Source organism: Petromyzon marinus, unplaced genomic scaffold (genome assembly GCF_048934315.1).
Source record: "Petromyzon marinus isolate PM22_M1 ecotype Great Lakes invasive population unplaced genomic scaffold, UKy_Petmar_22M1.pri1.0 PM_Scaffold_563, whole genome shotgun sequence".
Lineage (NCBI taxonomy): Eukaryota > Metazoa > Chordata > Hyperoartia > Petromyzontiformes > Petromyzontidae > Petromyzon > Petromyzon marinus.
The window spans coordinates 15,817-41,182 of NW_027423572.1; the positions used below are offsets into that span (position 1 = coordinate 15,817).

General features: G+C 51.6%; 1 long non-coding RNA gene across 1 annotated transcript; it reads right to left on the reverse strand.

The window, feature by feature from the left end:
* Positions 1-644: 644 nt before the first annotated feature.
* On the reverse strand, positions 645-4,448 carry LOC142923480 (uncharacterized). Its single transcript, XR_012940784.1, has 2 exons — positions 1,657-4,448; positions 645-1,582 (listed from the first exon to the last, which is right to left on the reverse strand). It is a non-coding gene; the product is annotated as an uncharacterized LOC142923480 (long non-coding RNA).
* Between the last annotated feature and the right edge of the window lie 20,918 nt (positions 4,449-25,366).

The window sequence follows — 25,366 nt, forward strand, 5'->3', positions numbered from 1 at the left end:
GGTGAGTGAGTAGGTGAGTCTGTGGGTGAGTCTGTGAGTGGGTGGATGAGTCTGTGAGTGAGTGAGTGGGTGAGTGAGTAGGTGAGTCTCTAGGTGAGTCTGTGAGTGGGTAAATGAGTTTGTAGGTGAGTGAGTGTTTGAATGAGTAGGTGAGTCTCTATGTGAGTCTGTGAGTGGGTGGATGAGTCTGTGAGTGAGTGAGTGAGTGGGTGAGTGAGTAGGTGAGTCTCTAGGTGAGTCTGTGAGTGGGTGGATGAGTTTGTAGGTGAGTGAGTAAGTGAGTGTGTGGGTGAGTAGGTGAGTCTCTAGGTGAGTCTGTGAGTGGGTGGTTGAGTTTGTAGGTGAGTGAGTGGGTGAGTGAGTGAGTAGGTGAGTCTGTGGGTGGGTGGGTGAGTGAGTAGGTGAGTCTGTGGGTGAGTAGGTGAGTCTCTAGGTGAGTCTGTGAGTGGGTGGATGAGTCTGTGAGTGGGTGGAAGAGTTTGTAGGTGAGTGAGTGGGTGTGTGAGTAGGTGAGTCTATAGGTGGGTGAGTGAGTAGGTGAGTCTGTGGGTGAGTAGGTGAGTCTCTAGGTGAGTCTCCGTGTAGCTCAGTGTCTCTGACATGGCCATCATGAACCTCCTGAGAGAGAGAGAGAGAAACATGGCTCACTCTGAATCACAGTTTAATATCAGCAACACAGATCGCTACAACACACACAACACACGCAGACAAAGATCCCCACCCAGTGTAGCATATGAAGAGACTTACGACGCAAATGATCTTTGCGATTCTGAATGTGTAGAGGAAGAATCGGAGGGACCGGATGAAACACGCAAAAAAAAACTCCTCGCAAATCACGAGACGAGAGAGAGGGAGAGACTCAGACTCCACATCTACAGCAGCAGCAGGCATCGTGAAGATCAGGATAGAACCCACGACCTCCTGTACACCAGGCGAGGTAGTCAACATCTCATAGCCACCGTGATGATGAGAGAGAGACACTCAGACTCCACATCTCCAGCAGCAGCAGGCATCGTGAGGATCGGGATCGAACCCACGACCTCCTGTACACCAGGCGAGGTAGTCAACATCTCATAGACATCATCATCTTTGTCAGATTGAACTCCATGCAACAGTGGATAAGGGTCCGTCCATAAATGACGTCACGCACCTATTGGGGGGTGGGGGGGGGGGTCAGATATTTGTGACGAGGTGGGGGTGGGGGTGATTGAGAAATGTGACGTCACATCAAAACGCACAACAATAAAATAACTAACGACAACAGCACACGCTTTATTCTTCATCAAAGAGGCTTCATAATAAATTGTTTTCTCCTACAGCATCAGAGCGCAGCGCCACGTTAAATGACGATAGTTTAAAGCCATTTGAAGCACGTTTTATAATTTATTTATTTGAATTTTTTTTGGGGGGGGGGGTGGCAGAGCTTTGTGACGTCATATTTGAGGGAGGGGGCGGGTTCAAAAATCGTCGAAAATCGCGTGACGTCATTCACGGACCGCCCCTTGACCACGGCGATGACGATCACACAGAGAGACGGAGGAGCACGTGGCTTAGAGAAAATCACGTGGTGTAGAGACATCACCTGGTGTAGACACATCACGTGGTGTAGAGACATCGTCACAATCGCAGTGAAATCACGTGGTGTAGAGACATCACGTGGTGCAGAGACATCGTCACAATCGCAGTGAAATCACGTGGTGTAGAGACATCGTCACAATCCCAGTGAAATCACGTGGTGCAGAGACATCGTCACAATCGCAGTGAAATTACGTGGTGTAGAGTCATCACGTGGTGTATAGAGACATCGTCACAATCGCAGTGAAATCACGTGGTGTAGAGACATCACGTGGTGTAGAGACATCGTCACAATCGCAGTGAAAACACGTGGTGTATAGTCATCACGTGGTGCAGAGACATCGTCACAATCGCAGTGAAATTACGTGGTGTAGAGACATCACGTGGTGTAGAGACATCACGTGGTGTAGAGACATCACGTGGTGTAGAGACATCACGTGGTGTAGAGACACCACGTGGTGTAGAGACATCGTCACAATCGCAGTGAAAACACGTGGTGTAGAGACATCACGTGGTGTAGAGACATCACGTGGTGTAGACACATCACGTGGTGTAGAGACATCGTCACAATCGCAGTGAAAACACGTGGTGTAGAGACATCACGTGGTGTAGAGACATCGTCACAATCGCAGTGAAATCACGTGGTGTAGAGACATCACGTGGTGTAGTGACATCACGTGGTGTAGAGACATCACGTGGTGTAGAGACATCACGTGGTGTAGAGACATCACGTGGTGTAGAGACATCACGTGGTGTAGAGACATCACGTGGTGTAGACACATGACGTGGTGTAGAGACACCACGTGGTGTAGAGACACCACGTGGTGTAGAGACATCACGTGGAGTAGACACATCACGTGGTGTAGACACATCACGTGGTGTAGACACATCACGTGGTGTAGAGACATCACGTGGTGTAGACACATGACGTGGTGTAGAGACATCATGTGGTGTAGAGACATCACGTGGTGTAGAGACATCGTCACAATCGCAGTGAAAACACGTGGTGTAGAGACATCACGTGGTGTAGAGACATCACGTGGTGTAGACACATCACGTGGTGTAGAGACATCGTCACAATCGCAGTGAAAACACGTGGTGTAGAGACATCACGTGGTGTAGAGACATCGTCACAATCGCAGTGAAATCACGTGGTGTAGAGACATCACGTGGTGTAGTGACATCACATGGTGTAGAGACATCACGTGGTGTAGAGACATCACGTGGTGTAGAGACATCACGTGGTGTAGAGACATCACGTGGTGTAGAGACATCACGTGGTGTAGACACATGACGTGGTGTAGAGACACCACGTGGTGTAGAGACACCACGTGGTGTAGAGACATCACGTGGAGTAGACACATCACGTGGTGTAGACACATCACGTGGTGTAGACACATCACGTGGTGTAGAGACATCACGTGGTGTAGACACATGACGTGGTGTAGAGACATCATGTGGTGTAGAGACATCACGTGGTGTAGAGACATCGTCACAATCGCAGTGAAAACACGTGGTGTAGAGACATCACGTGGTGTAGAGACATCACGTGGTGTAGACACATCACGTGGTGTAGAGACATCGTCACAATCGCAGTGAAAACACGTCGTGTAGAGACATCACGTGGTGTAGAGACATCGTCACAATCGCAGTGAAATCACGTGGTGTAGAGACATCACGTGGTGTAGTGACATCACGTGGTGTAGAGACATCACGTGGTGTAGAGACATCACGTGGTGTAGAGACATCACGTGGTGTAGAGACATCACGTGGTGTAGAGACATCACGTGGTGTAGACACATGACGTGGTGTAGAGACACCACGTGGTGTAGAGACACCACGTGGTGTAGAGACATCACGTGGTGTAGACACATCACGTGGTGTAGACACATCACGTGGTGTAGACACATCACGTGGTGTAGACACATCACGTGGTGTAGACACATCACGTGGTGTAGACACATCACGTGGTGTAGACACATGACGTGGTGTAGAGACATCACGTGGTGTAGAGACATCACGTGGTGTAGACACATCACGTGGTGTAGAGACATCATCACAATCGCAGTGAAATCACGTGGTGTAGACACATCACGTGGTGTAGAGACACCACGTGGTGTAGAGACATCACGTGGTGTAGACACATCACGTGGTGTAAAGACACCACGTGGTGTAGAGACATCACGTGGTGTAAAGACACCACGTGGTGTAGAGACATCACGAGGTGTAGAGACATCACGTGGAGTAGAGACACCACGTGGTGTAGAGACATCACGTGATGTAGACACATCACGTGGTGTAGAGACACCACGTGGTGTAGAAGACATCACGTGGTGTAGAGACATCGTCACAATCACAGTGAAATCACGTGGTGTAGAGACATCACGTGGTGTAGAGACATCACGTGGTGTAGAGACATCACGTGGTGTAGAGACATCACGAGCTGTAGAGACATCGTCACAATCGCAGTGAAATCACGTGGTGTAGAGACATCATGTGGTGTAGAGACATCACGTGGTGTAGAGACATCACGTGGTGTAGACACATCACGTGGTGTAGAGACATCGTCACAATCGCAGTGAAATCACGTGGTGTAGAGACATCACGTGGTGTAGAGACATCATGTGGTGTAGAGACACCACGTGGTGAAGAGATACCACGTGGTGTAGAGACATCGTCACAATCGCAGTGAAATCACGTGGTGTAGAGACATCACGTGGTGTAGAGACATCACGTGGTGTAGAGACATCACGTGGTGTAGACACATCACGTGGTGTAGAGACATCGTCACAATCGCAGTGAAATCACGTGGTGTAGAGACATCACGTGGTGCAGAGACATCACGTGGTGTAGAGACATCACGTGGTGTAGAGACATCACGTGTTGCAGAGACATCGTCACAATCGCAGTGAAATCACGTGGTGTAGAGTCATCACGTGGTGTATAGAGACATCGTCACAATCGCAGTGAAATCATGTGATGTAGAGACATCGTCACAATCGCAGTGAAATCACGTGGTGCAGAGACATCGTCACAATCGCAGTGAAATCACGTGGTGTAGAGCCATCACGTGGTGTATAGAGACATCGTCATAATCGCAGTGAAATCACGTGGTGCAGAGACATCACGTGGTGTAGAGACATCACGTGGTGTAGAGACATCACGTGGTGTAGATACATCATCACAATCGCAGTGAAATCACGTGGTGTAGAGACATCGTCACAATCACAGTGAAATCACGTGGTGTAGAGACATCACGTGGTGCAGAGACATCGTCACAATCGTAGTGAAATCACGTGGTGTAGAGACATCACGTGGTGTAGAGACATCGTCACAATCACAGTGAAATCACGTGGTGTAGAGACATCACGTGGTGTAGAGACATCAAGTGGTGTAGAGACATCACGTGGTGCAGAGACATCGTCGCAATCGTAGTAGAATCACGTGGTGTAGAGACATCACGTGGTGTAGAGACATCACGTGGTGTAGAGACATCAAGTGGTGTAGAGACATCACGTGGTGCAGAGACATCGTCGCAATCGTAGTAGAATCACGTGGTGTAGAGACATCACGTGGTGTAGAGACATCACGTGGTGTAGAGACATCACGTGGTGTAGACACATCACGTGGTGTAGAGACATCGTCACAATCGCAGTGAAATCACGTGGTGTAGAGACATCACGTGGTGTAGAGACATCACGTGGTGTAGAGACACCACGTGGTGTAGAGATACCACGTGGTGTAGAGACATCGTCACAATCGCAGTGATCGTCATCCAGCAGTGGATAAGGTCACGGTGATGGTTATGATGATGACACTGAGAGAGAGAGACATCACGTGGTTGTAGAGACACCACCTGGTTGTAGAGACATCACGTGGTTGTAGAGACACCACGTGGTTGTAGAGACACCACCTGGTTGTAGAGACACCACGTGGTTGTAGAGACACCACGTGGTGTAGAGACACCACGTGGTGTAGAGACACCACGTGGTTGTAGAGACATCACGTGGTTGTAGAGACACCACGTGGTGGTAGAAACACCACGTGGTGTAGAGACACCACGTGGTTGTAGAGACACCACGTGGTGTAGAGACACCACGTGGTTGTAGAGACACCACGTGGTTGTAGAGACACCACGTGGTGTAGAGACACCACCTGGTGGTAGAGACACCACCTGGTGGTAGAGACACCACGTGGTGTAGAGACACCACGTGGTATAGAGACACCACGTGGTGTAGAGACACCACCTGGTGGTAGAGACACCACCTGGTTGTAGAGACACCACGTGGTGTACAGACACCACGTGGTGTACAGACACCACGTGGTGTAGGTCACGGTTTGTCGGGGCTCTTGGCCGCCACGTCCCTGGGGGCTCCTCCCGCGGGCTTTAGCTGCAGAGACGTAACAACAACAACAATCACAACAACAACCACAACAACAATCACAACAACAACCATTACAACAATCACAACAACAACCACAACAACAACCACAACAACAATCACAACAACAACCACAACAACAATCACAACAACAACCACAACAACAATCACAACAACAACCACAACAACAATCACAACAACAACAACAATCACAGCAACAACCACAAAAACAACCACAACAACAACAATTATCACAACAACAATAACAACAATAACAACAATCACAACAACCACAACAATAACAATCACAAAACAACAATAACAACCACAACAACAACAACAACAATCACAACAACAATAACAACAATAACAACAATAACAACAATCACAACAATAACAACCACAACAACAACAACAATCACAACAATAACAACAATAACAACAACCACAACAACAATAACAATCACAACAACAATCACAACAATAACAACAATCACAACAATAACAACCATCACAACAACCACAACAACAACCACAATAACAACAATCACAACAATAACAACTACAACAGCAACAAGAATCACAACAATAACAACAACAATAACAACATCAATCACAACAACAATCACAACAATAACAACTACAACACCAACAACAATCACAACAATAACAACAATAACAACAACCACACCAACAATAACAACAATAACAACAATCACAACAACCACACCAACAATAACAACAACAATCACAACAACAATAACAACAATCACAACAACAATAACAACCACAACAATAACAACAATCACAACAACAATAACAACAACCACAAAGAGTGTGGTTGTCTTTTTTCGTTTGCATTTTGACTGGCTTGTGTTGTGGTTATTGCAAACACGATGCCTTGAATAAAGGTGTCAGTTTTTGTGCCAGTTAAAAGGGTAAAACCTATTTCTGTATCTTGTTACTGGCAAAGGAGGTCTCATAATGTTAATGCTCACCCCGAGCCCTCAATACTCTGATGGTGCGCTGTTTTTGAGTTGTACGCCTTTTGGCGTCTTCTGGTCCAACACCAGTGGAGACTTAAGGGCTCTAAGAAAAGCCGTCTCGGGTGTGGACCAATCAAATTCAAGGACAGTGCCAATATTATTATCAGAGTTGTCTCTTTTTGTTTGCATTTTGACTGCTTGTGTTGTGGTTATTGCAGACATGATGCCTTGAATAAAGGTGTCAGTTTTTGTGCCAGTTAAAAGGGTAAAACCTATTACTATAACAATCACAACAACCACAACAACAACCAGAACAACAACCACAACAACCACAACAACAACAACTCGTGTGAGTGACATTGCATTGACCGCTACGCTGCACTACGAACCTGGCGACCTGAGTTCGATTCCCGCTCACGGCCAACACCGCCAGCGACGATTCTCTGAACCGGTCCTGGGCCTCCCCTAGGTCGACTCAGCCTCAAATGACTCCCTGGTGTAGCGGTGTAGCTCAGTAAAACATCGCTAGCACTGGGGGAGACAAAGGCGGCCGGGCGTGGTGCTGGACACCCACCCCCTCGTGTGCCACAGTGCCGGTAACCTTCATAGGCGCTTCTGCTACTCGCTACTCACAGCACTTGCCCCTACAGCCTGTTAAGGCTATACGGGGGTTCATTGTCTGCGTATGGTGTGTGTCGCTGTGTGTGTGTGTCATTGTGTGTGTTACAGTGTATGTGTGTCATTGTGTATGTCATTGTGTGTGTCATTGTGTGTTACAGTGTATGTGTGTCATTGTGTGTGTTACAGTGTATGTGTGTCATTGTCTGTTAAGGCTATATGGGGGATCTTTGTTCTTTGTTGTTTTTGTGTGTCATTGTGTATGTCATTGTGTGTGTCATTGTGTGTCTTACAGTGTTTAAGTCGTGGTTTAGTGGTAATTTTTTGAAGGTGGAGGGGTTACCAGCCCCTCGCACCCGTCCAGAGCCCCCGTTTAGCCTCTGTGGTGGTCACAGACGCCATGAGGGGAGGAACCAATCGGAATTGGCCCTCCCCCCACAGCACTGTCCACGACAGAGTTGCCCGTCCGGCACCGCGAGGAGGTAGGGGGTTGTTTTGCCGGACATGATGCTGGCACCTGGCCTGGAGTGATTGGAGGGCATGGGCCAGATCAGCTCAATAACAACGGTAGGAGGCTGCTAGATTTTTGTGCAGCCCATGGGCTTGTAATTACCAACACGCTGTTCCGGCATCGGCGCATCCACACAACATCATGGATGCTTGCCGGGTCCAAGCAAGAACATCTGCTGGTCTACATAGTGACGGACCAGCGGATGCGAGCCCATGTCCTTGACACCAGGACCTACCGTGGAGCTGATCTGCCCTCTGACCATCGACTAGTCATCTGTAAGATGCGCCTGCCATTCTTCCACTCCCGTGGTGGGTGTACACCCAGGACCCCATTCCAACCAAAAGTGGCCTGGTCTCGGTTATCTGATGAAAGTTGCAAGCGAGAATTTCATCATCGCTTGCGGCTGGGATTGCCATCGTCCCCCACTCCTCCTGATGTCAAGGGTAAATGGGCGAGGTTTAGGACTGTGACTCATGCGGCTGCAATGGCTGCTTTGGGTACGCAGTCCAGACCTCCCCAGAGACCCTGGCTGACAGAGGAGGTGTTCAGGATGGTTGAGAAAAAGCGACAGGCCCACTGTCATCGGCTACAGAATCCCACGTCAGAGAATGAGGAGGCTTACCGCAGCCTTCGCTCGGAGGTTCGGGGAGCCGTGAGGCGCTGCAAGGATGGGTGGTGGTCGCAGGTTGCTGAGGAGATGGAGTCTGCCTCAGTGGCGCGCGATCACAAATCTCTATTTAACTCCATCAAAAAAGTTACCTGCAGCACCACACCTATTGCCATCATAAGGGGAAAAAAAGGTGATCCAATCTCCGACCCCCAGGAACAGGTTTGCAGATTTGCTGAGCATTTCTGTGACGTCTTGGGGGAGGGAAAATCCCTCAGCCAGGAAAACATCGTTGCACAACGTGTTGTGCCATCTGTAGAGGAAGTACTGAAGGCGATCCAGAGTCTGAGACCAGGAAATGCAGCGGGCAGAGATGATCTCCCAAGCGAAATGCTGAGGGAGGGTGGAGTTTATGCACAGACTGCCCTATATGACATCATAACAACAGTCTGGACCACTGGACGGGTTCCGCAGGATTGGTAGGATGCCCTGTTGGTCCCCCTCTTTAAGAAGGGGGACCGCACAGACTGTAACAACTACATGAGCATCTGACTCCTCAGTGTGCCGGGAAAGGTCCTGGCAAGGATTATTCAATATTGCCTTGCCAGGCACGCTGAGGAGAGGCTTGCGGAGCCCCAATGCGGTTTCAGGAAAGGGCGGTCCTGCACAGATGCCATATTTTCCGTCTGTCTGCTACAGCAGAGGTGTAGGGAATTCCAGCAAGACCTACATCTCTGCTTTATTTACCTTGTCAAGGCCTATGACACCATCAATAGTCCTGGGCTCTGGGTTGTTCTTCGTGCTTTCGGAGTCCCTGACCCTCTGCTCACGATCATTAAGGACCTTCATGATGGTGAGCGGGCCCGGGCAAAACTACGTGGCCGGGAGTCCGAGCCTTTCCCTGTACACCTTGGGGTGCGACAGGGATGTCCTCTGGCTCCCACATTATTTAACATCTATTTCGACCACGTAGTTCGTGAAGCCTTCAATAGCTGTACTGGGGGAATCTCCATATGGTACAGATATAATGGGAGGCTGATCGATGCCCGGGTGCGGTCAAGGGATGGCTCCCTATTGCTCAACCACGTTATGTATGCTGATGATTTGGTAATAGCTGCTCATTCAGAGGAGGAGTTGGAGATGCTGCTGCTGAGACTGGAGCGTGCCATTAAGAGATGGGGCCTTACCATCAGCCCCACCAAAACTAAGCACCTGCCTTGGTATTTTGTACGATCGGACACTCCACCCCCACAACTCCCAATCGGTGATGGGGCAGTTGTGCAGAGAGTGGAGAGTTTCCCATACCTGGGAAATGTGCTTATGACCGGCTCCAGTTTAACAGCAGAGTTCTCACTCCGAATCAGTCGAGCGGCAATATATTTTCATCGGTTGGTTAACGCTGTGTGGAAGCTACCTGGTCTGTCGCTCCGCACTAAGCTTCAGGTCTTCTCGGCCACGGTCATTCCCTCCCTTCTCTACGCTTGCGAAACGTGGACCCGCCTAATGGAACATCTTCGCCGGTTAGAAACATTTAGGCTGGCCTGCCTACGATCCATCCTGGGTTTAACCAGACTGGATTGTGTGAGGAGCTCACAAATACTTGAAAATCTGGGCAAGGTCCCATCGGTGAGCTCCTCCGGCGGGCAGGCTGCGATGGCTGGGTCATGTAGCCCGCATGCCCAGCCACCGCATGCCGAAATAGCTTTTGTTTGGCCGGATCGAGGGGGCTAAACGGGCGCGGCACGGGCTAGAGAAGAGATGGAGTGATGTGGTACAGGAGGACGTGGAGCTGAGTGGACTTGCCGATGACTGGTACCAGCGGTATCAAGATCGGCCTCTGTGGAGGTGGCTCGTGAAGGACGCTACTGGGCAGTTGGAGGTAGTCACCCTCCAACAACAACGGAGGGCGGAGGAGCGACGCTCACAACAACGAGCGGAGCGCCGGGTGGATAAAGCACAGCAAGTTGGCACAGTAGGGGGTATAGGTGGTGCATCAGCCAGTCATCTCAGTTATCATAGTCAGTCGACCCGTGGCACCTGGGTCTGCCCCGTGACCTCCTGCCAGCGGGCGTTTGACACTTCAAGTGGGGGGGATGGCTGGGTCATGTAGCCCGCATGCCCAGCCACCGCAAGCCGAAATAGCTTTTGTTCGGCCGGATCGAGGGGGCTAAACGGGCGCGGCACGGGCTAGAGAAGAGATGGAGTGATGTGGTACAGGAGGACGTGGAGCTGAGTGGACTTGCCGATGACTGGTACCAGCAGTATCAAGATCGGCCTCTGTGGAGGAGGCTCGTGAAGGACGCTACTGGGCAGTTGGAGGTAGTCACCCTCCAACAACAATGGAGGGCGGAGGAGCGACGCTCACAACAACGAGCGGAGCGCCGGGTGGATAAAGCACAGCAAGTTGGCACAGTAGGGGGTATAGGTGGTGCATCAGCCAGTCATCTCAGTTATCTTAGTCAGTCGACCCGTGGCACCTGGGTCTGCCCCGTGACCTCCTGCCAGCGGGCGTTTGACACTTCACGTGGCCTCAAGGTGCACATGGCCTATTACAAGCGTCGTGGTGACGTCACCGCCACTTAGTGGCGAATGGCGGATGTTGTTGTGTCAGTGTGTGAATGTGTCTGTGTGTGTCTGTTTGTGTGTAATGTGTGTGTCTGTGTGAGTGTGTCTGTATATGTGTGCATGTGAGTGCGTCTGCGTGCGTGTGAGTTTGTCTGTGTGTGTGTGTCTGTGTTAGTATGTCTGTGTGTGTGTGTCTGTGTGAGTGTGTCTGTGTGTGTGTGTCTGTGTGAGTGTGTCTGTGTGAGTGTGTCTGTGTATGTCTGTTTGTGTGTAATCTGTTTGTGTCTGTGTGTGAGTGTGTCTGTGTGAGTGTGTCTGTGTGAGTTTGTCTGTGTGTGTGTTTGCTAACAGCACTTGCCCCAACAGCTTGTTAAATGAGTGTGTCTGTGTGTGTGTCTGTGTGAGTGTGTCTGTGTGTGTGTGTCTGTGTGTGTGTCCGTGTGAGTGTGTCTGTGTGAGTGTGTCTCTGTGTGTGAGTGTGTCTGTGTGTGTGTCTGTCCGGCAAAACAACCCCCTACCTCCTCGCGGTGCCGGATGTGCAACTCTGTCGTGGACAGTGCTGTGGGGGGAGATCCAATTTTGATTGGCTCCTCCCCTCATGGCATATGTGTCCACCACAGGGGCTAAATGGGGGCTCTGGACGGGTGCGAGGGGCTGGTAACCCATCCACCTTCAATTAATTACCACGAAACCACGAGTTAAACTGAAATATGTAACAAATAAGCTTGTGCCAGAGGCCCCGGGTGGCCAGGCGTCTATGACGTCTCCTGGCCAAACCCCAATTGGCGGAGCCAGGAGATTGAATACCTACCCTCGGGGCTACTCCAGAAACAACGAAAAGCCACTACGGGTGGCCACGTGGAATGTTCGAACGCTCACTGCACAGGAGAGGCTGCCACTCCTCTGTCGGGAGCTGGACCGGTACCGCCTGGATTTATGCGGCATTCAGGAGGTCCGGTGGACCGGCTCTGGCTCCTGCCACCATGAGGGGTGGACAGTCCTCTACTCGGGGCAGCAGACTGCCAAACAACAGGGTGTGGGTCTTCTTTTGAACAAAAGAATGAAGGGGGCGTGGGAGCGTGGCGGTGAGGTGTGGGAAGCTGTAAGCCCCAGGCTACTTTGGGCTCGCCTTCCCATCAACCGGAGGCGAGGAATGGTGGTCGTGGTTACTTATGCCCCCACCGAAGATGAACATCCGTGGAGGGATGCAGGCAAAGCCGATGAGTCAGATGCCTTCTATGACCTCCTGACACAGGTGCTGGCTAAAGTGGCCCCTCGGGATAAAGTCATCATGTTGGGTGACTTCAATGCACGAGTTGGTCATGATACTGGCACCTGGTCTGGAGTGATTGGAGGGCATGGGCCAGATCAGCTCAATAACAACGGTAGGAGGCTGCTAGATTTTTGTGCAGCCAATGGGCTTGTAATTACCAACAAGCTGTTCCGGCATCGGCGCATCCACACAACATCATGGATGCATGCCGGGTCCAAGCAAGAACATCTGCTGGACTACATAGTGACGGACCAGCGGATGCGAGCCCATGTCCTTGACACCAGGACCTACCGTGGAGCTGATCTGCCCTCTGACCATCGACTAGTCATCTGTAAGATGCGCCTGCCATTCTTCCACTCCGGTGGTGAGTGTACACCCAGGACCCCATTCCAACATAAAGTGGCCTGGTCTCAGTTATCTGATGAAAGTTGCAAGCGAGAATTTCATCATCGCTTGCGGCTGGGATTGGCATCGTCCCCGACTCCTCCTGATGTCGAGGGTAAATGGGCGAGGTTTAGGACTGTGACTCCTGCAGCTGCAATGGCTGCTTTGGGTACGCGGTCCAGACCTCCCCAGAGACCCTGGCTGACAGAGGAGGTGTTCAGGATGGTTGAGAAAAAGCGACAGGCCCACTGTCATCGGCTACAGAATCCCACGTCAGAGAATGAGGAGGCTTACCGCAGCCTTCGCTCGGAGGTTCGGAGAGCCGTGAGGCGCTGCAAGGATGGGTGGTGGTCGCTGGTTGCTGAGGAGATGGAGTCTGCCTCAGTGGCCCGTGATCACAAATCTCTATTTAACTCCATCAAAAAAGTAACCTGCAGCACCACACCTATTTCCATCATTAGGGGAAAAAACGGTGATCCAATCTCCGACCCCCAGGAACAGGTTCGCAGATTTGCTGAGCATTTCGGTGAGGTCCTGGGGGAGGGAAAATCTCTCAGCCAGGAAAGCATCGTGGGACAAAGTGAGGATGACCCTGCTGAGGCTGCGGTGCCTCAAATATTGGAAGAAGTCACCCCCTGTGAGTGGCTGGCTGAGGTGTCATCTGCTGAGGAAGTATTGAAGGCGATCCGGAGTCTGAGACCAGGAAAGGCAGCGGCAGAGATGATCTCCCAAGCGAAATGCTGAGGGAGGGTGGCGTTTGTGCACAGACTGCCCTATATGACATCATAACAACAGTCTGGACCACTGGACGGGTTCCGCAGGATTGAAAGGATGCCCTGGTGGTCCCCCTTTTTAAGAAGGGGGACCGCACAGACTGTAACAAGTACAGGGGCATCTCACTCCTCAGTTTGCCGGGAAAGGTCCTGGCAAGGATTATTCAGCATCGCCTTGCCAGGCACGCTGAGGAGAGGCTTGCGGAGCCCCAATGCGATTTCAGGAAAGGGCGGTCCTGCACAGATGCCATATTTTCTGTCCGTCTGCTACAGCAGAGGTGTAGGGAATTCCAACAAGACCTAAATCTCTGCTTTATTGACCTGGTCAAGGCCTATGATACCATCAGTAGGCCTGGGCTCTGGGTCGTTCTTCGTGCTTTTGAAGTACCTGACCCTTTGCTCACGATCATTAAGGACCTTCATGATGGTGAGCGGGCCCGGGTAAAACTACGTGGCCGGGAGTCAGAGCCATTCCCTGTACACCTTGGGGTGCGACAGGGATGTCCTATGGCTCCCACATTATTTAACATCTATTTTGACCACGTAGTTCGTGAAGAATTCAATAGCTGTACCGGGGGAATCTCCATATGGTACAGATATAATGGGAGGCTAATGGATGCCCGGGTGCGGTCAAGGGATGGCTCCCTATTGCTCAACCACGTTATGTATGCTGATGATTTGGTAATAGCTGCTCAGTCAGAGGAGGAGTTGGAGACGCTGCTGCTGAGACTGGAGCGTGCCACTAAGAGGTAGGGCCTTACCATCAGCCCCACCAAAACTAAGCACCTGCCTGGGTATTTTGTACCATCGGACACTCCACCCCCACAACTCCCAATCGGTGATGGGGCAGTTGTGGAGAGAGTGGAGAGTTTCCCATACCTGGGCAGTGTGCTTATGACTGGCTCCAGTTTAACAGCAGAGGTCTCACTCCGAATCAGTCGAGCGGCAATATCTTTTCATCGGTTGCGTAACGCTGTGTGGAAGCTACCTGGTCTGTCGCTCCGCACTAAGCTTCAGGTCTTCTCAGCCACGGTCATTCCCTCCCTTCTCTACGCTTGTGAAACGTGGACCCCCCTAATGGAACATCTTCGCCGGTTAGAAACATTTAGGCTGGCCTGCCTACGATCCATCCTGGGTTTAACCAGACTGGATTGTGTGAGGAGCTCACAAATCCTTGAAAGATCTGGGCAGGGTCCCATCAGTGAGCTGCTCCGGCAGGCAAGGCTGCGATGGCTGGGTCATGTAGCCCGCATGTCCAGCCACCGCATGCCGAAACAGCTTTTGTTTGGCCGGATTGAGGGGGCTAAGCGGGCGCGGTACGGGCTAGAGAAGAGATGGAGTGATGTGGTACAGGAGGACGTGGAGCTGAGTGGACTTGCCGATGACTGGTACCAGCGGTGTCAAGATCGGCCTCTGTGGAGGAGGCTCGTGAAGGATGCTACTGGGCAGTTGGAGGCAGTCGCCCTCCAACAACAACGGAGGGCGGAGGAGCGACGCTCACAACAACGAGCGGAGCGCCGGGTGGATAAAGCACAGCAGGTTGGCACAGTAGGGGGTATAGGTGGTGCATCAGCCAGTCATCTCAGTCAGTCGACCCGTGGCACCTGGGTCTGCCCCGTGACCTCCTGCCAGCGGGCGTTCGACACTTCACGTGGCCTCAGGGTGCACATAGCCTGGCACAAGCGTCGTGGTGACGTCACCGCCACTTAGTGGCGAATGGCGGTTGTTGTTGTTGTGTGTGTGTCTGTGAGTGTGTCTGTGTGAGTGTGTCTGTGTGTGTGTGTCTGTGTGAGTGTGTCTGTGTGAGTGTGTCTGTATGTCACTGTGTGTGTCTCTGTGTGTATGAGTGGGGAGCGGTGGTGCAGCGGTTAGCGCGCTGTGCTACGAACCTGGCGACCCGGGTTCGATATCCGCTCACGGCCAACACCATCAGTGACGATTATCTGAACCGGTCCTGGGCTTCCCCTAGGTCGACTCAGCCTCAAATGAGTACCTGGTGCGATGTGTAAACATTGCCACTAGGGAGACAAAGGCGGTCGGGCGTGGTGCTGGCCACCCACCCCCTCGTGTACCGTTCCGGCCTTCATAGGTGCTCGCTAACAGCACTTGCCCCTACAGTCTGTTAAGGCTATATGGGGGATCTTTGTCTTTGATCTTTCTGTGTCTATGTGTCTGTGTGTGAATGTGTCTATGTGTGTACTTGTGAGTGTGCCTGTGTGTATGCGTGTGTGTCTGTGTGTGCTCGCTAACAGCAATTGCCCCAACAGCCTGTGTGTGAGTGTGTCTGTGTGAGTGTTTCTGTGTGAGTGTGTCTGTGTGTGTGCATGTGAGTGTGTCTGTGTGTCTGTGTGAGTGTGTCTGTGTGTGTGCATGTGAGTGTGTCTGTGTGTGTGCATGTGAGTGTGTCTGTGTGTGTGCATGTGAGTGTGTCTGTGTGTCTGTGAGTGTGTGTGTGCATGTGAGTGTGTCTATGTGTCTGTGTGTGTGTCTGTGTGTCTGTGTGAGTGTGTCTGTGTGAGTGTGTCTATGTCTGTGTGTCTGTGTGTGTTTGTGTGGGTGTGGCTGTGTATCTGTGTGTGTGTGTCTGTGTGTATGTGAGTGCGTGTGTGCATGTGAGTGTGTCTGTGTGTCTGTGTGTGTGTCTGTGAGTGTGTCAGCCTGTTAAATGAGTGTGTCTGTGTGAGTGTGTCTGTCTGTCTGTGTGTGTGCATGTGAGTGTGTCTGTGTGTCTGTGTGAGTGTGTCTGTGTGTCTGTGTGAGTGTGTCTGTGTGAGTGTGTCTGTGTGTGTGCATATGAGTGTGTCTGTGTGTCTGTGAGTGTGTCTGTGTGTGTCTGTGTGTGTGCATGTGAGTGTGTCTGTGTGTCTGTGTGTCTGTGAGTGTGTGTGTGCATGTGAGTGTGTCTGTGTGAGTGTGTCTATGTGTCTGTGTGTGTGTCTGTGTGTGTGCATGTGAGTGTGCATGTGAGTGTGAGTGTGTGTCTGTGTGAGTGTGTCTGTGTGTCTATGTGAGTGTGCCTATGTCTGTGTGTCTCTGTGTGTTTGTGTGTGTGTGGCTGTGTGTGAGTGTGTCTGTGTGTCTGTGTGTGTGTCTGTGTGTCTGTGAGTGTGCGTGTGTCTGTGTGTCTGTGAGTGTGTCTGTGTGTGTGCATGCGAGTGTGTCTGTGTGTCTGTGTGTCTGTGTGAGTGTGTCTTTGTGTCTGTGTGTGTGTGTCTGTGTGTGTGTATGTGAGTGTGTCTGTGTGTCTGTGAGTGTGTGTGTCTGTGTGTCTGTGTGAGTGTGTCTGCGTGTGTGTCTGTGTGTGCTCGCTAACAGCACTTGCCCCTAAAGACTGTTCCAGGCTATACGGGGGATATTTGTCTTTATCTTTGTGTGTGTGTGCTCGCTAACAGCACTTGCCCCAACACCCTGTTAAATGAGTGTGTGAGTGTGTCTGTGTGAGTGTGTCTGTGTGAGTGTGTCTGTGTGTCTGTGAGTGTGTCTGTGTGTGTGCATGTGAGTGTGTCTGTGTGTGTGCATGTGAGTGTGTCTGTGTGTCTGTGAGTGTGTGTGTGCATGTGAGTGTGTCTATGTGTCTGTGGGTGTGTCTGTGTGTCTGTGTGTCTGTGTGAGTGTGTCTATGTCTGTGTGTCTGTGTGTCTGTGTGTGTTTGTGTGTGTGTGGCTGTGTGTCTGCGTGTGTGTGTCTGTGTGTCTGTGAGTGTGTGTGTGCATGTGAGTTTGTCTGTGTGTCTGTGTGTGTGTCTGTGAGTGTGTCAGCCTGTTAAATGTGTGTGTCTGTGTGAGTGTGTCTGTCTGTCTGTGTGTGCATGTGAGTGTGTCTGTGTGTCTGTGTGAGTGTGTCTGTGTGTCTGTGTGAGTGTGTCTGTGTGAGTGTGTCTGTGTGTGTGTCTGTGTGAGTGTGTCTGTCTGTCTGTGTGTGCATGTGAGTGTGTCTGTGTGTCTGTGTGAGTGTGTCTTTGTGTCTGTGTGTGTGTATGTGAGTGTGTCTGTGTGTCTGTGAGTGTGTGTGTCTGTGTGTCTGTGTGAGTGTGTCTGCGTGTGTGTCTGTGTGTGCTCGCTAACAGCACTTGCCCCTAAAGACTGTTCCAGGCTATACGGGGGATATTTGTCTTTATCTTTGTGTGTGTGTGCTCGCTAACAGCACTTGCCCCAACACCCTGTTAAATGAGTGTGTGAGTGTGTCTGTGTGAGTGTGTCTGTGTGAGTGTGTCTGTGTGTCTGTGAGTGTGTCTGTGTGTGTGCATGTGAGTGTGTCTGTGTGTGTGCATGTGAGTGTGTCTGTGTGTCTGTGAGTGTGTGTGTGCATGTGAGTGTGTCTATGTGTCTGTGGGTGTGTCTGTGTGTCTGTGTGAGTGTGTCTATGTCTGTGTGTCTGTGTGTCTGTGTGTGTTTGTGTGTGTGTGGCTGTGTGTCTGCGTGTGTGTGTCTGTGTGTCTGTGAGTGTGTGTGTGCATGTGAGTTTGTCTGTGTGTCTGTGTGTGTGTCTGTGAGTGTGTCAGCCTGTTAAATGTGTGTGTCTGTGTGAGTGTGTCTGTCTGTCTGTGTGTGCATGTGAGTGTGTCTGTGTGTCTGTGTGAGTGTGTCTGTGTGTCTGTGTGAGTGTGTCTGTGTGAGTGTGTCTGTGTGTGTGTCTGTGTGAGTGTGTCTGTCTGTCTGTGTGTGCATGTGAGTGTGTCTGTGTGTCTGTGTGAGTGTGTCTGTGTGTCTGTGTGAGTGTGTCTGTGTGTGTGCATATGAGTATGTCTGTGTGTCTGTGAGTGTGTCTGTGTGTGTGCATGTGAGTGTGTCTGTGTGTCTGTGTGTGTGCATGTGAGTGTGTCTGTGTGTCTGTGAGTGTGTGTGTGCATGTGAGTATGTCTGTGTGTCTGTGTGAGTGTGTCTATGTGTCTGTGTGTGTGTCTGTGTGTGTGCATGTGAGTGTGCATGTGAGTGTGTGTCTGTGTGTCTTTGTGAGTGTGTCTGTGTGTCTGTGTGTGTGTGTCTGTGTGTCTGTGAGTGTGTGTGTGTCCGGCAAAACAACCCCCTACCTCCTCGCGGTGCCGGACGGGCAACTCTGTCGTGGACAGTGCTGTGGGGGGAGTTCCAATTTTGATTGGCTCCTCCTCTCATGGCATATGTGTCCACCACAGGGGCTAAACGGGGGCTCTGGACGGGTGCGAGGGGCTGGTAACCCCTCCACCTTCAATTAATTACCACAAAACCACGAATTAAAGTGAAATATGTAACAACTAAGCTTGTGCCGGAGGCCCCGGGGGGCCAGGCGTCTATGACGTCTCCTGGCCAAACCCCAATTGGCGGAGCCAGGAGATTGAATACCTACCCTCGGGGCTACTCCAGAAACAACGAAAAGCCACTACGGGTGGCCACGTGGAATGTTCGAACGCTCACTGCAGAGGAGAGGCTGCCACTCCTCTGTCGGGAGCTGGACCGGTACCGCCTGGATCTATGCGGCATTCAGGAGGTCCGGTGGACCGGCTCTGGCTCCTGCCACCATGAGGGGTGGACAGTCCTCTACTCGGGGCAGCAGACTGCCAAACAACAGGGTGTGGGTCTTCTTTTGAACAAAAGAATGAAGGGGGCGTGGGAGCGTGGCGGTGAGGTGTGGGAAGCTGTAAGCCCCAGGCTACTTTGGGCTCGCCTTCCCATCAACCGGAGGCGAGGAATGGTGGTCGTGGTTACTTATGCCCCCACCGAAGATGAACATCCGTGGAGGGATGCAGGCAAAGCCGATGAGTCAGATGCCTTCTATGACCTCCTGTCACAGGTGCTGGCTAAAGTGGCCCCTCGGGATAGAGTCATCATGTTGGGTGACTTCAATGCCCGAGTTGGTCATGATACTGGCACCTGGTCTGGAGTGATTGGAGGGCATGGGCCAGATCAGCTCAATAACAATGGTAGGAGGCTGCTAGATTTTTGTGCAGCCCATGGGCTTGTAATTACCAACACGCTGTTCCGGCATCGGCGCATCCACACAACATCATGGATGCATGCCGGGTCCAAGCAAGAACATCTGCTGGACTACATAGTGACGGACCAGCGAATGCGAGCCCATGTCCTTGACACCAGGACCTACCGTGGAGCTGATCTGCCCTCTGACCATCGACTAGTCATCTGTAAGATGCGCCTGCCATTCTTCCACTCCGGTGGTGGGTGTACACCCAGGACCACATTCCAACCTAAAGTGGCCTGGTCTCAGTTATCTGATGAAAGTTGCAAGCGAGAATTTCATCATCGCTTGCGGCTGGGATTGGCATCGTCCCCGACTCCTCCTGATGTCGAGGGTAAATGGGCGAGGTTTAGGGCTGTGACTCATGCAGCTGCAATGGCTGCTTTGGGTACGCGGTCCAGACCTCCCCAGACACCCTGGATGACAGAGGAGTTGTTCAGGATGGTTGAGAAAAAGCGACAGGCCCACTGTCATCGGCTACAGAATCCCACGTCAGAGAATGAGGAGGCTTACCGCAGCCTTCGCTCGGAGGTTCGGAGAGCCGTGAGGCGCTGCAAGGATGGGTGGTGGTCGCGGGTTGCTGAGGAGATGGAGTCTGCCTCAGTGGCCCGTGATCACAAATCGCTATTTAACTCCATCAAAAAAGTAACCTGCAGCGCCACACCTATTACCATCATTAGGGGAAAAAACGGTGATCCAATTTCCGACCCCCAGGAACAGGTTCGCAGATTTGCTGAGCATTTCTGTGAGGTCCTGGGGGAGGGAAAATCCCACAGCCAGGAAAACATCGTGGCACAAAGTGAGGATGACCCTGCTGAGGCTGCGGTGCCTCAAATATTGGATGAAGTCACCCCCTGTGAGTGGCTGGCTGAGGTGCCATCTGCTGAGGAAGTATTGAAGGCGATCCGGAGTCTGAGACCAGGAAAGGCAGCGGGCAGAGATGATCTCCCAAGCGAAATGCTGAGGGAGGGTGGCGTTTGTGCACAGACTGCCCTATATGACATCATAACAACAGTCTGGACCACTGGACGGGTTCCGCAGGATTGGAAGGATGCCCTGGTGGTCCCCCTTTTTAAGAAGGGGGACCGCACAGACTGTAACAACTACAGGGGTATCTCACTCCTCAGTGTGCCGGGAAAGGTCCTGGCAAGGATTATTCAGCATCGCCTTGCCAGGCACGCTGAGGAGAGGCTTGCGGAGCCCCAATGCGGTTTCAGGAAAGGGCGGTCCTGCACAGATGCCATATTTTCTGTCCGTCTGCTACAGCAGAGGTGTAGGGAATTCCAACAAGACCTACATCTCTGCTTTATTGACCTGGTCAAGGCCTATGATACCATCAGTAGGCCTGGGCTCTGGGTCGTTCTTCGTGCTTTTGGAGTACCTGACCCTCTGCTCACGATCATTAAGGACCTTCATGATGGTGAGCGGGCCCGGGTAAAACTACGTGGCCGGGAGTCAGAGCCATTCCCTGTACACCTTGGGGTGCGACAGGGATGTCCTCTGGCTCCCACATTATTTAACATCTATTTTGACCACGTAGTTCGTGAAGAATTCAATAGCTGTACCGGGGGAATCTCCATATGGTACAGATATAATGGGAGGCTAATCGATGCCCGGGTGCGGTCAAGGGATGGCTCCCTATTGCTCAACCACGTTATGTATGCTGATGACTTGGTAATAGCTGCTCAGTCAGAGGAGGAGTTGCAGACGCTGCTGCTGAGACTGGAGCGTGCCACTAAGAGGTGGGGCCTTACCATCAGCCCCACCAAAACTAAGCACCTGCCTGGGTATTTTGTACCATCGGACACTCCACCCCCACAACTCCCAATCGGTGATGGGGCAGTTGTGGAGAGAGTGGAGAGTTTCCCATACCTGGGCAGTGTGCTTATGACTGGCTCCAGTTTAACAGCAGAGGTCTCACTCCGAATCAGTCGAGCGGCAATATCTTTTCATCGGTTGCGTAACGCTGTGTGGAAGCTACCTGGTCTGTCGCTCCGCACTAAGCTTCAGGTCTTCTCGGCCACGGTCATTCCCTCCCTTCTCTACGCTTGCGAAACGTGGACCCCCCTAATGGAACATCTTCGCCGGTTAGAAACATTTAGGCTGGCCTGCCTACGATCCATCCTGGGTTTAACCAGACTGGATTGTGTGAGGAGCTCACAAATCCTTGAAAGATCTGGGCAGGGTCCCATCGGTGAGCTCCTCCGGCAGGCAAGGCTGCGATGGCTGGGTCATGTAGCCCGCATGCCCAGCCACCGCATGCCGAAACAGCTTTTGTTTGGCCGGATTGAGGGGGCTAAGCGGGCGCGGCACGGGCTAGAGAAGAGATGGAGTGATGTGGTACAGGAGGACGTGGAGCTGAGTGGACTTGCCGATGACTGGTACCAGCGGAGTCAAGATCGGCCTCTGTGGAGGAGGCTCGTGAAGGATGCTACTGGGCAGTTGGAGGCAGTCGCCCTCCAACAACAACGGAGGGCGGAGGAGCGACGCTCACAACAGCGAGCGGAGCGCCGGGTGGCTAAAGCACAGCAGGTTGGCACAGTAGGGGGCACAGGTGGTGCATCAGCCAGTCATCTCAGTCAGTCGACCCGTGGCACCTGGGTCTGCCCCGTGACCTCCTGCCAGCGGGCGTTCGACACTTCACGTGGCCTCAGGGTGCACATAGCCTGGCACAAGCGTCGTGGTGACGTCACCGCCACTTAGTGGCGAATGGCGGTTGTTGTTGTTGTGTGTGTGTCTGTGAGTGTGTCTGTGTGAGTGTGTCTGTGTGTGTGTGTCTGTGTGAGTGTGTCTGTGTGAGTGTGTCTGTATGTCACTGTGTGTGTCTCTGTGTGTATGAGTGGGGAGCGGTGGTGCAGCGGTTAGCGCGCTGTGCTACGAACCTGGCGACCCGGGTTCGATATCCGCTCACGGCCAACACCATCAGTGACGATTATCTGAACCGGTCCTGGGCTTCCCCTAGGTCGACTCAGCCTCAAATGAGTACCTGGTGCGATGTGTAAACATTGCCACTAGGGAGACAAAGGCGGTCGGGCGTGGTGCTGGCCACCCACCCCCTCGTGTACCGTTCCGGCCTTCATAGGTGCTCGCTAACAGCACTTGCCCCTACAGTCTGTTAAGGCTATATGGGGGATCTTTGTCTTTGATCTTTCTGTGTCTATGTGTCTGTGTGTGAATGTGTCTATGTGTGTACTTGTGAGTGTGCCTGTGTGTATGCGTGTGTGTCTGTGTGTGCTCGCTAACAGCAATTGCCCCAACAGCCTGTGTGTGAGTGTGTCTGTGTGAGTGTTTCTGTGTGAGTGTGTCTGTGTGTGTGCATGTGAGTGTGTCTGTGTGTCTGTGTGAGTGTGTCTGTGTGTGTGCATGTGAGTGTGTCTGTGTGTGTGCATGTGAGTGTGTCTGTGTGTGTGCATGTGAGTGTGTCTGTGTGTCTGTGAGTGTGTGTGTGCATGTGAGTGTGTCTATGTGTCTGTGTGTGTGTCTGTGTGTCTGTGTGAGTGTGTCTGTGTGAGTGTGTCTATGTCTGTGTGTCTGTGTGTGTTTGTGTGGGTGTGGCTGTGTATCTGTGTGTGTGTGTCTGTGTGTATGTGAGTGCGTGTGTGCATGTGAGTGTGTCTGTGTGTCTGTGTGTGTGTCTGTGAGTGTGTCAGCCTGTTAAATGAGTGTGTCTGTGTGAGTGTGTCTGTCTGTCTGTGTGTGTGCATGTGAGTGTGTCTGTGTGTCTGTGTGAGTGTGTCTGTGTGTCTGTGTGAGTGTGTCTGTGTGAGTGTGTCTGTGTGTGTGCATATGAGTGTGTCTGTGTGTCTGTGAGTGTGTCTGTGTGTGTCTGTGTGTGTGCATGTGAGTGTGTCTGTGTGTCTGTGTGTCTGTGAGTGTGTGTGTGCATGTGAGTGTGTCTGTGTGAGTGTGTCTATGTGTCTGTGTGTGTGTCTGTGTGTGTGCATGTGAGTGTGCATGTGAGTGTGAGTGTGTGTCTGTGTGAGTGTGTCTGTGTGTCTATGTGAGTGTGCCTATGTCTGTGTGTCTCTGTGTGTTTGTGTGTGTGTGGCTGTGTGTGAGTGTGTCTGTGTGTCTGTGTGTGTGTCTGTGTGTCTGTGAGTGTGCGTGTGTCTGTGTGTCTGTGAGTGTGTCTGTGTGTGTGCATGCGAGTGTGTCTGTGTGTCTGTGTGTCTGTGTGAGTGTGTCTTTGTGTCTGTGTGTGTGTGTCTGTGTGTGTGTATGTGAGTGTGTCTGTGTGTCTGTGAGTGTGTGTGTCTGTGTGTCTGTGTGAGTGTGTCTGCGTGTGTGTCTGTGTGTGCTCGCTAACAGCACTTGCCCCTAAAGACTGTTCCAGGCTATACGGGGGATATTTGTCTTTATCTTTGTGTGTGTGTGCTCGCTAACAGCACTTGCCCCAACACCCTGTTAAATGAGTGTGTGAGTGTGTCTGTGTGAGTGTGTCTGTGTGAGTGTGTCTGTGTGTCTGTGAGTGTGTCTGTGTGTGTGCATGTGAGTGTGTCTGTGTGTGTGCATGTGAGTGTGTCTGTGTGTCTGTGAGTGTGTGTGTGCATGTGAGTGTGTCTATGTGTCTGTGGGTGTGTCTGTGTGTCTGTGTGTCTGTGTGAGTGTGTCTATGTCTGTGTGTCTGTGTGTCTGTGTGTGTTTGTGTGTGTGTGGCTGTGTGTCTGCGTGTGTGTGTCTGTGTGTCTGTGAGTGTGTGTGTGCATGTGAGTTTGTCTGTGTGTCTGTGTGTGTGTCTGTGAGTGTGTCAGCCTGTTAAATGTGTGTGTCTGTGTGAGTGTGTCTGTCTGTCTGTGTGTGCATGTGAGTGTGTCTGTGTGTCTGTGTGAGTGTGTCTGTGTGTCTGTGTGAGTGTGTCTGTGTGAGTGTGTCTGTGTGTGTGTCTGTGTGAGTGTGTCTGTCTGTCTGTGTGTGCATGTGAGTGTGTCTGTGTGTCTGTGTGAGTGTGTCTTTGTGTCTGTGTGTGTGTATGTGAGTGTGTCTGTGTGTCTGTGAGTGTGTGTGTCTGTGTGTCTGTGTGAGTGTGTCTGCGTGTGTGTCTGTGTGTGCTCGCTAACAGCACTTGCCCCTAAAGACTGTTCCAGGCTATACGGGGGATATTTGTCTTTATCTTTGTGTGTGTGTGCTCGCTAACAGCACTTGCCCCAACACCCTGTTAAATGAGTGTGTGAGTGTGTCTGTGTGAGTGTGTCTGTGTGAGTGTGTCTGTGTGTCTGTGAGTGTGTCTGTGTGTGTGCATGTGAGTGTGTCTGTGTGTGTGCATGTGAGTGTGTCTGTGTGTCTGTGAGTGTGTGTGTGCATGTGAGTGTGTCTATGTGTCTGTGGGTGTGTCTGTGTGTCTGTGTGAGTGTGTCTATGTCTGTGTGTCTGTGTGTCTGTGTGTGTTTGTGTGTGTGTGGCTGTGTGTCTGCGTGTGTGTGTCTGTGTGTCTGTGAGTGTGTGTGTGCATGTGAGTTTGTCTGTGTGTCTGTGTGTGTGTCTGTGAGTGTGTCAGCCTGTTAAATGTGTGTGTCTGTGTGAGTGTGTCTGTCTGTCTGTGTGTGCATGTGAGTGTGTCTGTGTGTCTGTGTGAGTGTGTCTGTGTGTCTGTGTGAGTGTCTGTGTGAGTGTGTCTGTGTGTGTGTCTGTGTGAGTGTGTCTGTCTGTCTGTGTGTGCATGTGAGTGTGTCTGTGTGTCTGTGTGAGTGTGTCTGTGTGTCTGTGTGAGTGTGTCTGTGTGTGTGCATATGAGTATGTCTGTGTG